This window comes from Mus musculus, chromosome 3 (genome assembly GCF_000001635.26).
Source record: "Mus musculus strain C57BL/6J chromosome 3, GRCm38.p6 C57BL/6J".
Taxonomy (NCBI): Eukaryota; Metazoa; Chordata; class Mammalia; order Rodentia; family Muridae; genus Mus; species Mus musculus.
The window spans coordinates 85790121-85801873 of record NC_000069.6 but is presented as its reverse complement, the minus strand read 5'-3'; positions in this window follow the sequence as shown (position 1 = coordinate 85801873).

Genomic DNA, 11753 nt, shown 5'->3' with positions numbered 1-11753 from the left:
TTAGTTTATATGTACAGCATTTAGCTGCTCAACTACTGCTGGAATCGGATCTATTATTACTTATTCTATTGTTTATTGTGGCCTTGGAGTTAAGGACCTAATCTTGCTTATGATATTATCAATGTATTCAAGGCAATACGTTTAGACATTCACAGAAGGAAAAACCTAAGCCTAATTCTGTGAGGTATTATCAATCACAAGATGACTGGTGACACTGGATAGTTTTTAGTAGATTGCCACTATGGATACAGCACATGTGTGTCTTTTGATCAATGCCCTTTTAGGTGGCAGAGTGCTATGGCACTGAAAAGTCCTGCTGCCTCTGCCCTGAGTGTCTCAGGGACATGGTCTGACATGACAGTCAGTCAGAGTCAAGTTTTCACTATGCAAATATGGATTTGTAAATATGAAAATCATAGGAGCGCAGCTCCCTGTGGGGTTTAGATTTGATTCGGATAGCAAAGTACACAGAATTTAAATTTCAGTGATTCTAGCAGTAATAAAGGCAGCTTAAACATTCAAAGTCAAGTTATTTTGTAGAATAAACTGCCCAGGCATGGAAGAGGGACTTTCCTTAATTTAGGTTGTAGACATGAATTTGGAAGCTTTAAACATTTGTAAGATGTACATCTTTGCTATTTTTGATATACAGAACATTTTGAAATAAAATGTGCTTACTTGAAACACCAAAGACAATTTCTAAAGTTTTATCTTCAAATTAGTCTGTATATTTTGTATGTGTTTTATAGTCAAGTATACCTGTGTTACTATGCATGTGTGTACATATAAAATAATGTGATCACATTAAAAGCAAATTGTGGAAAGAGACTATGGGTTTATTTGTTTTTTCTTAAGATTTCTTTATTTTTATTTATGTGTATCAATGTTTCCTGCATGTATGCCTGTGTACCACATATGCCTGGAGCCCATGGAGGCCAGAAGAGGACATCTGATCTTCTGGGACTGGAGTTACTGATGTTTCTGTGTTCTACAGGGTCCTGACTCACAGAGCCATCTTTCAGCCCGATTTTTTTATTATTATTATTAAGTAAAAATAAAGCTCTTTTCTTTGAAAGTGGGTTTTGAACAACCACAAAAAAGAGAGCAGCACTATGTCAATTAATATTCTGTTTTACGTATTTTGATGCAGACAGTCAAACCTCTGGCCTCACTCGAGCTGGGCAAGTGCTCTGTCACTGGGCTTGTAATGCCTTCAGCCTTTAGTAGTCGATCCTTCATGTGAGAGAAACAAATACTCAATTGATCTCATGCGGTCATTCATGTGACTGGTTTTCTACACCAGCAGAAAAATTTGATTAATTGCTATTAACTGTGATAAATCCCATGGGTAATGAAATTTTTTGGTCTATCTATTTTCTCCCTGTTATTCAAACAAATTAATAAAACAGCTTGCCAGACCACCATAGACAATAAATATGTGTTCTGCACCAGCACAGGAGCACAGTGCTGCCCAGTGCTTTCTTGGGCTCTGGAGCTCCAGGGTCCTGCCCTTGTTGGCAGGGTCTGAACCCTGAAAGCTGCTGGGAGCTTCCATTAGGCTCTTGTACTTCACTGAGTATTTGCTAAGGCGTAGACTTGCAGTCTGTCAACACTAATACAAAGGTGGATATGAAGCCAATCCAGCATTAAACCTTTTACTTTGCTTTTGATAAGTTTTGTCTTTCTAGTTACCTAGGCAATCAGTATTAAATTACTGAATCTTAAACTTTGAGATAGCTAAAGAGTTTGATGTGATTTTTTTTCTAAAGTGATTTAATGCATTATGGATAGACAATTATCAGTTATAAAGATAAATAATTGGGCAGTGAGTGCTATTAAATGGAACATGACATAACAAAATCCCAGCTCTATCTCTTTCAAACCCATATAAATTTCTTTCTTTTGTTTTTGGTGGGTGGTGAGTGGAGACAGGGTTTCTCTGTTTAGCCCTGGCTGTCCTGGAGCTCACTCTGTAGATCAGGCTGGTCTTGGACTCACAGATTCGCCTTCCTCTGCCTCTGAAATCTACACTTGGGAGGATTAAAGGTATGTGCCTGGCTTCCAGATACTTTTTTTTTTTTTTTTTTTTTTTTTGGTTTTTCGAGGCAGGGTTTCTCTGTGTAGCCCTGGTTGTCCTGGAACTCACTTTGTAGACCAGTCTGGCCTCGAACTCAGAAATCCACCTGCCTCTGCCTCCCAAGTGCTGGGATTAAAGGCATGCGCCACCATGCCCAGCTCAAAAATGTGTAGCCCAGGTTGGCCTCGAACTCGTGATCCTCCTGCCTCTGCTTCCTTCAGCAAATCCTACCAGTGTGCGCCACCACTACCGGCCCAGATACGTTTATCATCCCTTTAGATTACATGTTTTTCCTTCCTTTTGAGCCTAGTAGGCTCAAAACTGAGGCCACAACATCCTCTTGCCTTAGACTTCCAAGTAGATGTTGTTCCTACAGCTGTGTGCCATTACAGCTAGCTCCACTTGCTTTTGTCTACATTGTTGGGTTCTGTTTTCTAATATTTTCTTGAGGATTTTTGCATTTGTGTTCATAAAAAGATGCTTGTATGTAGTTTTTCTGTCTTTGCTTGGTAACCTGTTATTTGTATGTTCACCTCATAAGTTTAGAAGTATTCTCTTGCTGTTTTCTGGAAGGGACTCTAGAGAATAGGTGTGACTTCTTCATCCTGTGTCCAGTTAAAATTCACCAGTGAACCTATCTGTATGTGGTCCTCTCTGATTTGGAAGGTTGCTAGACATTGTATTTCTTTGCTATATACAAGTATACTTGGGCCATCTTGTTTCTTTATGTGAGCTTTGGTAGAATTTCTTACAAGGACTTAGTTCATTTCATTGAGGCCATTAAATCTACAAACATAAAGCTGTGTATAACACCCCTTCATTATTTTTCAGGGTTTGAGGGATTAGAAATGATGGCCTATCCTTCATTTCCATTATCAATAAATTGTGTTCTTTATTTTTTTGTCTTAGTTAATGGAGCTGAGCTAAGGATTATCAATTTTATTGATTATGCCAAAAGACAGCAACTGACTTAGTTGACTTTCTCTGTAGTTTTCTGATTTTCAGTTTCATTGATTGCTGTTGAGTTTTTAAATGACTCCCCCTCTGCTTGTGTGTACATCAGCTGAAGGTCTTTCTTCAGCACCGATGTGCCTGTTCAATGCTCTAATTTCCTAAGTAAGCATTACCTCTGCACCTCACAGATTTTGTATTTTTTTTTTCATTTAGTTAAAGATCTTTAAAAATTCTCTTGAGGTTTCTTCTTTGACCTATGTGGTTTTAGAAATATTTAATTCTCTCATGATTTTTGTGCATTAACACAGTCATACATTTTCCCAAAGTGCAATTAGAGAATCATTCCTACTGATAGAAACACGTGTACACTGGGCTGCTAATGCAGAGGAAGGCTGGAAAGTGAGTAAGGAAGCCAAAGTGATTGAATCTTTTTTCTTCCTCTGGTCAACTGTGTGTATTTATTCAATGAACTTATGCCAACATTGAAATACCCATATAGATGAATCACCTTTGAAGTGATAACATTATATGATACAATGGGAAGAATAATTACATTAGAAACTAGTCCTGAGAAGCAGTAGTCGCTCCCTGTGGTTTAGGAAGGACAGACGAGTTGGCTCAGTGGTTAGAAACACTTGTTCTTGCAGAGGCCCTGGGTTCAGTTTCCAGCACAACATGGTAGCTCACAACGAGTCTCAGAGGATCCAGTACCTTTCTTTGACCTTTGTGTGCACCAAACATGCATTTGGTGCACCAACAACCATGCAGGTAATGCACTTACATACATGGAGTAATAGGATCTTCAACAATTAAATAAAAATAGACAGTAAAGAGGGAAAGATCTAGACAGGAGGTAATTTCAGATTAAGTTTTATGATGAACACTGTAATCATGGATGAAAATTGAGCCAATATTTTGTAAGGAAATGTTGTAAGGAAAATTGAAGTTTATTTGAAAGATCCTTACCTAGATGGCAGATCATCTAAGCACTGCCAGAGGTAGACTGTGGTTAAACCTGGCGAGAGGTGTTCTGCTTTTGGTTAAGATCAGTACTATGGCATTCATTTTTATTTCTTTGTTAATTCTATTTCACCTCATAACCTGCTCCCCCTGAGAAGGTGCTGTGGTAGGGCCGGTAGGTTTCCTGTTCCTGGAAGAGCTGTGGGCATAAACTTATATCTCAGCATCATGATGCAGAAGCTGGCGCTGAGAGAAAGGATCCTAAGAGACCTGAGCCCCACTAAACTGGAGGCAGCTTTTGGGTCTGTGGTGTATACAAACCTCAGCTCCCAACATTAAGATTTAGTCCAGCCTGCTGCCACTGGCTGACCCAGTGTGCTGATTCTTTATGACCCTGTCTTCTTCTCAGTTCAAATACACGGGCAGGAAGTCATCACCCTGAATTCATCCACAGTTGAGCACTTCAAATGGAAAACTCAGTGGCATTGACCATGTTTATAATAGTGTGCAACCACTGCCTTTCTAATTTTAAAACTTTTTATTACTCCTTAAGAGTCCTTTGTACTCGTTGCATGACTACGAGTCTACTTTCTCTGTGATTATAATGGTCTATTTTGGATATTTCATATAAAATATTCAATAAGTGACTGTGTGTGTGTTTCTTTTACTCAGTACCATGTTTTGCAGTTTATTTAGAAGTTCCTTCAGTATTTTATTCCTGTTTATGGCTGAATAATGTTTTACTCTCTCTATATATATAACAGTCTTTGTATTTATCTTAATTTAACTTGGGGTATTTCCATCTTTTGGTTATTATGAATTGAGATTCTGGGAACATTTATATGTTTGGATATAACTAGGATTACTGATTCATTCGCTTAGTAAGGAACCACAAAATGTTTTATGGTAGATATACCATATTATACTCTCACTAATCATGTATGATGGTTTTATTTTACTGTATCCTTACCAACAGCTGTTATATATTTATATACTAAATAATTGTTCTTTTATGACAGACTTTCTGGTAGGTGTGGAGTAGTTTCCTGTTGCAGTTTCCATTTGTGTTTTGCCATTGATCAGTAATGTAGATGCTTTGCTTTGTTTTGTTTTGTTTTGCTTTGTTTTGCTTTGCTTTGTTTTGTTTTGTTTTCATTTGTTCATTGGTTACTTGCCTGTTTACTTTTGAGAAAATTCTATTGAGTTCTTTGCCCATTTTTGAATTGGATCAACTTTTATTGTTGAGTTTTAAGAACTCTTTATACATTTTTGGATACTAAGCCAGTTCTCAAGAACACAATTAAAGCATATAAAGATATAGTAAATTATAACTCATTCATAGGAAAGGAGGAAACTGACAGAGACAATAAGTTGGAATTCATGATAGTTAAAAACCTTAGTGTATCAGATGAGATGAGCAAAGGGAAATCATGATCGGAATATATTGAATGAAAGCCAAAAATTATTTTCAATAAAAAAAATAAAGTCATGAAAAAAAAAAAAGAGGAGTGGGGAGGTCATAAGAGCGGTTGCATCCTCTTGAACCAGAGTTACATAGGGTTGAGAGCTGTCACGTGGGTGTTGAAAATTGAACCCTGAGTCCTCTGAGAAGGTAGCTGGTGCTCTTATTTGCTGAGATAACTTTCCATCTCCATAGGCAGTTGTCTTAACCACTGAACCGTATCTCTAGCCCCTCTATAAAAATCTTATAAATGATCACTGTATACACAACTATTATTTTAAAATGATTTTAGTATTTTTAGCATTCAGTGTATCTGTGACTAGAAATGTGAAGATAAATGTGTCTGAGCATTTTTTTTTAATGTGGGGGATAGCACTTTTGAGGTAGGGTTCATGAAACCCAGGCTGGCCTGAACTCACTTATAATTGAGGTTGACTTTGAACTTATAGTTCTCATATGTCTACCTTCCAAGTGCTGGGGTAACAGGCACACATCACCATACCCAGTTTACAAAGTGCTGCCAATGGAACTCAGAGATTTTCATCCATTAGGCAAGCGCTCTGAATTGAGATACATCCCTAGCCCCTATATCTGACATTGTGCAGAAGTATGTAGAGATAAAGGCATATGCATAATATTTGCAAAGTGACTACTAAGTGCTTTTTTTATGTACAATGTGCATTGTATCTAGACTTTTGCCATACAAGATACAAAACTGAGCAATAAAAATTTAAAAAAAAAAACCCTCAAAACCAAAAGATAACAAAAACTTTATGCTTTCATCAGTGTTCTATTGCTGTAAAGAGATACCATGACCATAACAACTCTTATAAAAGAAAGCATTTAATTGGGGCTGGCTTATTTTCAGAGGTTTGTCTCTTATCATTGCAGGAAGCTTGGTGACATGCAGGTGGACACAGTACTAGAGAAGGAGCTGAGAGATCTATATCTGTATCTGCAGGCAGCAGGGAGAGAGAGACACTGGGCCTGCCTTGAGCTTTTGAAACTTTGAAGGCCACACCTCCAGTGACAGACTTCCTTTAACAAGGCCACATCTACTCCATCAAGGCCATACCTCTGAATAGTGCCACTCTCTGGTGACCAAGCATTCAAATATAAGAACCTATGAGGGTCATTCTTAGTCAAACTACCACAGTGTATCAAAAGATGTCAAGAAAGTGGGAAGATAACCAATCAAATAAGGGAAATGTTTATAAATCATATATCTGCTAAGCTAGAAGTTTCCTTAACTGACTTTCATGTCTGTATGTCTTGTCTGGGCTGAAAATGCAACCATCAGGAGCCATAGACTAACAAAAATCACAATACCAGGCATGAGATGCCCTCTTTTACATTATTGGTCAGGGGAGTCAAGAGACTCTTTAGATATTGTAGGCTATTGCTCTTACCCTTGGTTGCCTCCCAGAGAGTGAAGAAAAAGCCTGATTGCTAAAGACACCCATGCACTTCAGACCTAGAATCCAGAGGACCTGAACTGGATTTGACCCGAAAGCCTCCTCCGTGATGACCAGAAGGTGTCATGCAAGCTTCCAGGGAGGGAAGCAACCAACAGTCTGACCCAGCTATCACATTTATGAACTAAAATAGCAACCAGCATGGCGGGTCATCTTAAGGGTATGGTAGTCATATGCAGATCTTGGCAGTAACCAACTAATAGCTGTCTAATCATGTTAAGGCCCACACACTAAGAAAGAAATCATCCCTGGTTATAGAAACCTGGCTAACTCTGCAGGGCTAGCGATGCCATGGACCTTGGAGGACGGCCTATAACCACCACTTTACTTAGCAAGATTTATTCCCAACTGCATTTTAAATATTTAGCCTTATCCTTAAAAAATAAGTGTAGCTCTTATGTCTCATTAAAAATAAGCCTGTTTGCAAGAGATGGAGAGCAGTCCAGAAAAGCACAACTGATAAAACTTGAGAGAACAGATATCATGTGCTCAGTCTCTAACAACTGATGCATCTATAACAACTCTTGTGCTGAAGGCACAGGGAAGAGGGGCTAGAGGATTGTAAGAGAGGAGCAGGAAGTCAGCTGTGAGACTGTGTCTCCTAGAAATGCCAGGGAAGCTACAGCCACGAAATATCGGTAACACGAGAGCCTAAACAAGATTTGGTCAAGGACTATATAACAACAGACATGCTAACATGGATTGGGGGAGATCTTCCTCAGGACCAACCCTAGAGAAAGAACTACAGGCAACTTAGAAATGCTGATAGTGGGAGAACTAGTCTTCCTCAAGGAAAAGCCCCCAGTTGGTTATCCAGTACAAAATGGTTAGTCACACACAAGTAAGACTGAACAGATTTTTATATTTAGGATCATATACACGCATGCATACACACACACACAAACACACACACACACAAACAAACAGAGAGAGGCCATGACTTTAAACAAAAGCAAAGAGAGGTGCATGGCAGGAGTTGGATGGAGGAAAGAAACTATTATATGCTTTAATTAAAAAATAAAACTAATGAAAATGGATATTTTTCATTTATTTATTGAGAATTTCATATTACTAATGGTTACTAATTTACATCACTTTCTCCTCTCTACAATTCCTGAATCCCCTGACTCTTTCTCAAATTCATGGCCTTTTATTCCTTAATTATTATTGTTAAGCACACACTCATATATATAAATTTATAAACACAGCCGCTTAGACTGCTTGGTGTGGCTGACGTATATATTTGTTTAAGACTGACCACCCGTGACTGGGTCACTCATCAGGGCTCATCCCTGGAGAAGACTGATTCTCCCTCACTCATCAATCATTCATTGCCTGTAGCACTACATCTAGGGGTGGGCCTTGTGGGATTTCCCACATCCATATTGACTGTCAGTTAGTGCTATCGTTTTACAGGTCTTGTTTAGGGACCTGTAGTGTTGAGATTGCACATGTGCTGCCTTGCCTTCCTGGCAACTATAGAAGACACTATTCTTGTAGGGGATGCCATGATCCTCTGGCTCTTACAGTCTTTCCACATCCTCTCCCACAATGTTCCTTGAGTCATAGGTTTGGGGGTTGTATTGTTGTTGAAACAGTGTTAGGCAACCTGTGGTTAGCTGTTCTCTGCAGTTTGACCAGTTGTGTCTTTCTGTAATGGTCTCTGCCTGCTGTAAGTAGAAGCTTCTTTGCTGAGGGATGAGAGCTACATTTACCCAGCAAAGGCAGCATGGAGACTTGAGTAGTCAGCTTTCATGATCAAGGCAGTTGTGTTTTTTTCCAAGAATAACCTTCATTGAATTTTTATAGCGCCAATGCAGAATCTGCTTTTTAAATCCATAATGAACTGTCCTCTGTGATCATTCTGGGCAGAGATTCTCTTTGCCATGTCTGTCATTATGAACTTAGAGCACTCGATCTCCTGCTTGTTAACTTAAAGGACTTTATGTCTCACAACAGGTATTTCTGTGCTAGGTTTTAGAACTGGTCGGCTTCACTGTCATAAGGAAGGACCCTCTCCTTCTGTCTTCCATGCATTTCTCTTAGGCCAGCCCCTGGCTGAATTACAAAGCAGCTACAGTGTGTTCAGGAGTAGAACAGGTTCTATCCATTCTTTGGAACTGGGAAGCTTGCCCCAGAACCTCTTCTGCAGATGCTCTCTTGTCTGAAATGAGTCATCCTTAACCTGTCCCTAGGAAGGGCCCACTGGTCTTTAATCCTGAAGGTAGAGTTAAACCTGAGTCACTTGAGGCTGGGATAAACACTTGAATAAGCCTGTTCTGGCTAGTTTGTTTTGTCATCTTGACACAAACTGATTCATATGGGAAGAGGGAACCTCAACTGAGAAAATGCCTTTGTCAGATTGGCCTGTAGGCAAGTCTGGGCAGTATTTCCCTCCACCCCTGCGCAGGTGGTCCTGGGAGGTATGAGAAAGGTAGCTAGCTGGACATGGGTCTGGAGAACAAACCAGTACACAGCATCTCCTTGGCTTCTGCTTCACTTTTTGCCTTCATGTTTCTTCTCTGCTTGAATTCCCATCTTGGCTTTCCTCAGTGATGGACTGGGATCAGGGTGTGTACACCCTTTTCTCGACATGCTGCTTTTGGTCATGTCTTTATCACAGTGACAGTAAGCAAGCTAGGACAAAACCAAAGCCCATTAACAGGAAGCCAAGGACAAGCTTGCTGGTGGAATGACAGCCATTTTTATGATGACAGGAGATTTTTCATGCAATGCACTCTCCTTTAAGCTTTTGATAAGAGCTGAGAAGTAGTGAAACTAAGGACCTATTTGTGAGTATTCACAGTGCATCTCTACCACATTGTTCAGGAATGTATTCATCTACTGTACAATGGACACGCACTGTGAGGGGCAGGTTGTCTTGCTCTTCTGAAAAATTGCATCAAGTCTAGCAGTCACACTTGAATAGATGGCCTTCCCACCTCTGCATGGAAAGGTCGGTGGTGATTTGGAGTAGCTGATGATGCGGTGGCTCAGAGAGTTTTGTGCTCATCCTCATTATGTCCCCTTTGGCTGGGGGCTTCTTTCCCATTTCATGTGGCTTTGGAGGAGAAAATAATCGTGCTCATCTATAACCTATTTCTTTCTTCTTATTCCTAGCCGTGAGGATAGGCATGTGATTTAAGCCCCGCTAGTCAGGGTCCCTATTTTCCAGGCTGCAGCAATGTCTTCAGGGAAGGTGTGGGATGCAGTTAGAATCATGAGAGCCATTCTTGAGATATTTTTTTTTTATGAGACAGTGCTGGAAACATTTATGGTTTTAGGATGGAAATGAAGGGCAAATGATAGCTTATTCTTGAGGTCACAGAGGGAAAGGCTGCCCATGGAGAAGGAGAGAAGAAAGCCTGTAGGCAGAGATGTGATAAGTAGAGGGTAGGGTGCAGATGGGTAAGAGCAAATGAACTTGGGGCATCACAGTCCCCGTTCCAGTTTTCTTGTGCAGTGAGCTGCCACGATGTCTTTCTGGCTAGATGAGCTAAAATGTTTCCTGCTTTGTGTGAATGTGAGTTGGGTTCCTGTCACCTAGCTTCCAGCATCTTGATTAATTATAGGATGCAGCTGAGAAGATATCTGAGGATAGTGCTGTGATAGTCCTTAGAAAGTTCACTTTAATACTTAATGTGCTTAGTGAACCCCACGCCCACCCCCAGCCAATGCTGAAGTGCCCATTCATGTTCAGTTTAACTTATGGCCGTCGGAAAAATAGCCTCAATCCGGCGGCGGTCAGCGGTCAGTTTAAACACTGAAGGTTCTTTCCCATCAATGCTTCTGGATAAATGAGTTGAGAGGATATTTTTTTTTCTTCTGAGAAATGTATACAATGATATATGTTTTTAAAAATATCTGAAGAGACTTAGTAGATGGAGTGGAATAGTTTTTAAGTAGTTGTGCTTGAGTTAATATTGGTGAGGTGGACTTGGTACCGGCAGTTGTTGAAATTGGCAGTTGATGAAATATAACCCTAAGAAAGCTGGGTGGTAGTGGTATATGCCTTTCATCCCAGGACTCGGGAGGAAGAGACAGGTGGATATCTGAGCTTGAGGCCAGTGTGGTCACAGAGCAAGTTCCAGAACAACCAGGGCTATGTGGAGATACTGCCTCAAAAAACAAATAAAGAAAAGAAAACCAAACCAAACCAAACAAGAAAAACGAATGTAGTGCACACTTATTTTTAAGTCTAACATTCATACACACAGGAGTCCTTCCCATTTTATGCTCACAGCCAATCTGAGCAGAATTCTAAGTAGTAATATGGAGGGGAACAGAATTGATTTGGGATCTGAGCATCTGGATGTTTGAGAAGCAGAGACCTCCGTGTCTGGCATTGCCACAGGAAAGTACTTAGGACCGTGGACCAGGGACACTTGTGGGGAAGCACCCAACTAAATGGGACCGGATTGGCTAAGTGGGTCAGAAGAATTGAGTGTCTTTTCCAGTAGCTAAGCTTTTAGTGAAGTTACAACTTTTACTTGTTTCTTCAAAGACAAATAAGGGACAAGTGCAAAGTGACAGAACAGGCCTAGTCCAATTTTAGGATGAAAATGTGAAGTTAATGTAGTAAAACAAATGTTTCAGTGTAGCAACCCTTTAAATTCTTTAACTGTATTGAAAACGTGGGCCGACACCAACCGTGTAATGACTGCATTAAGACAGGGAAATGACCCTGCTCCAGCATGCCCTGGTGTGCACCCAATGGGGTATGGTAGTTGTCCCAGTGTGCTATGGACCGACAAGATTGTATGTTATTCAAGGGCATTGATAATAAACGGAGTGGCCACAAATAAAACTGTTCTTTCATACTCTG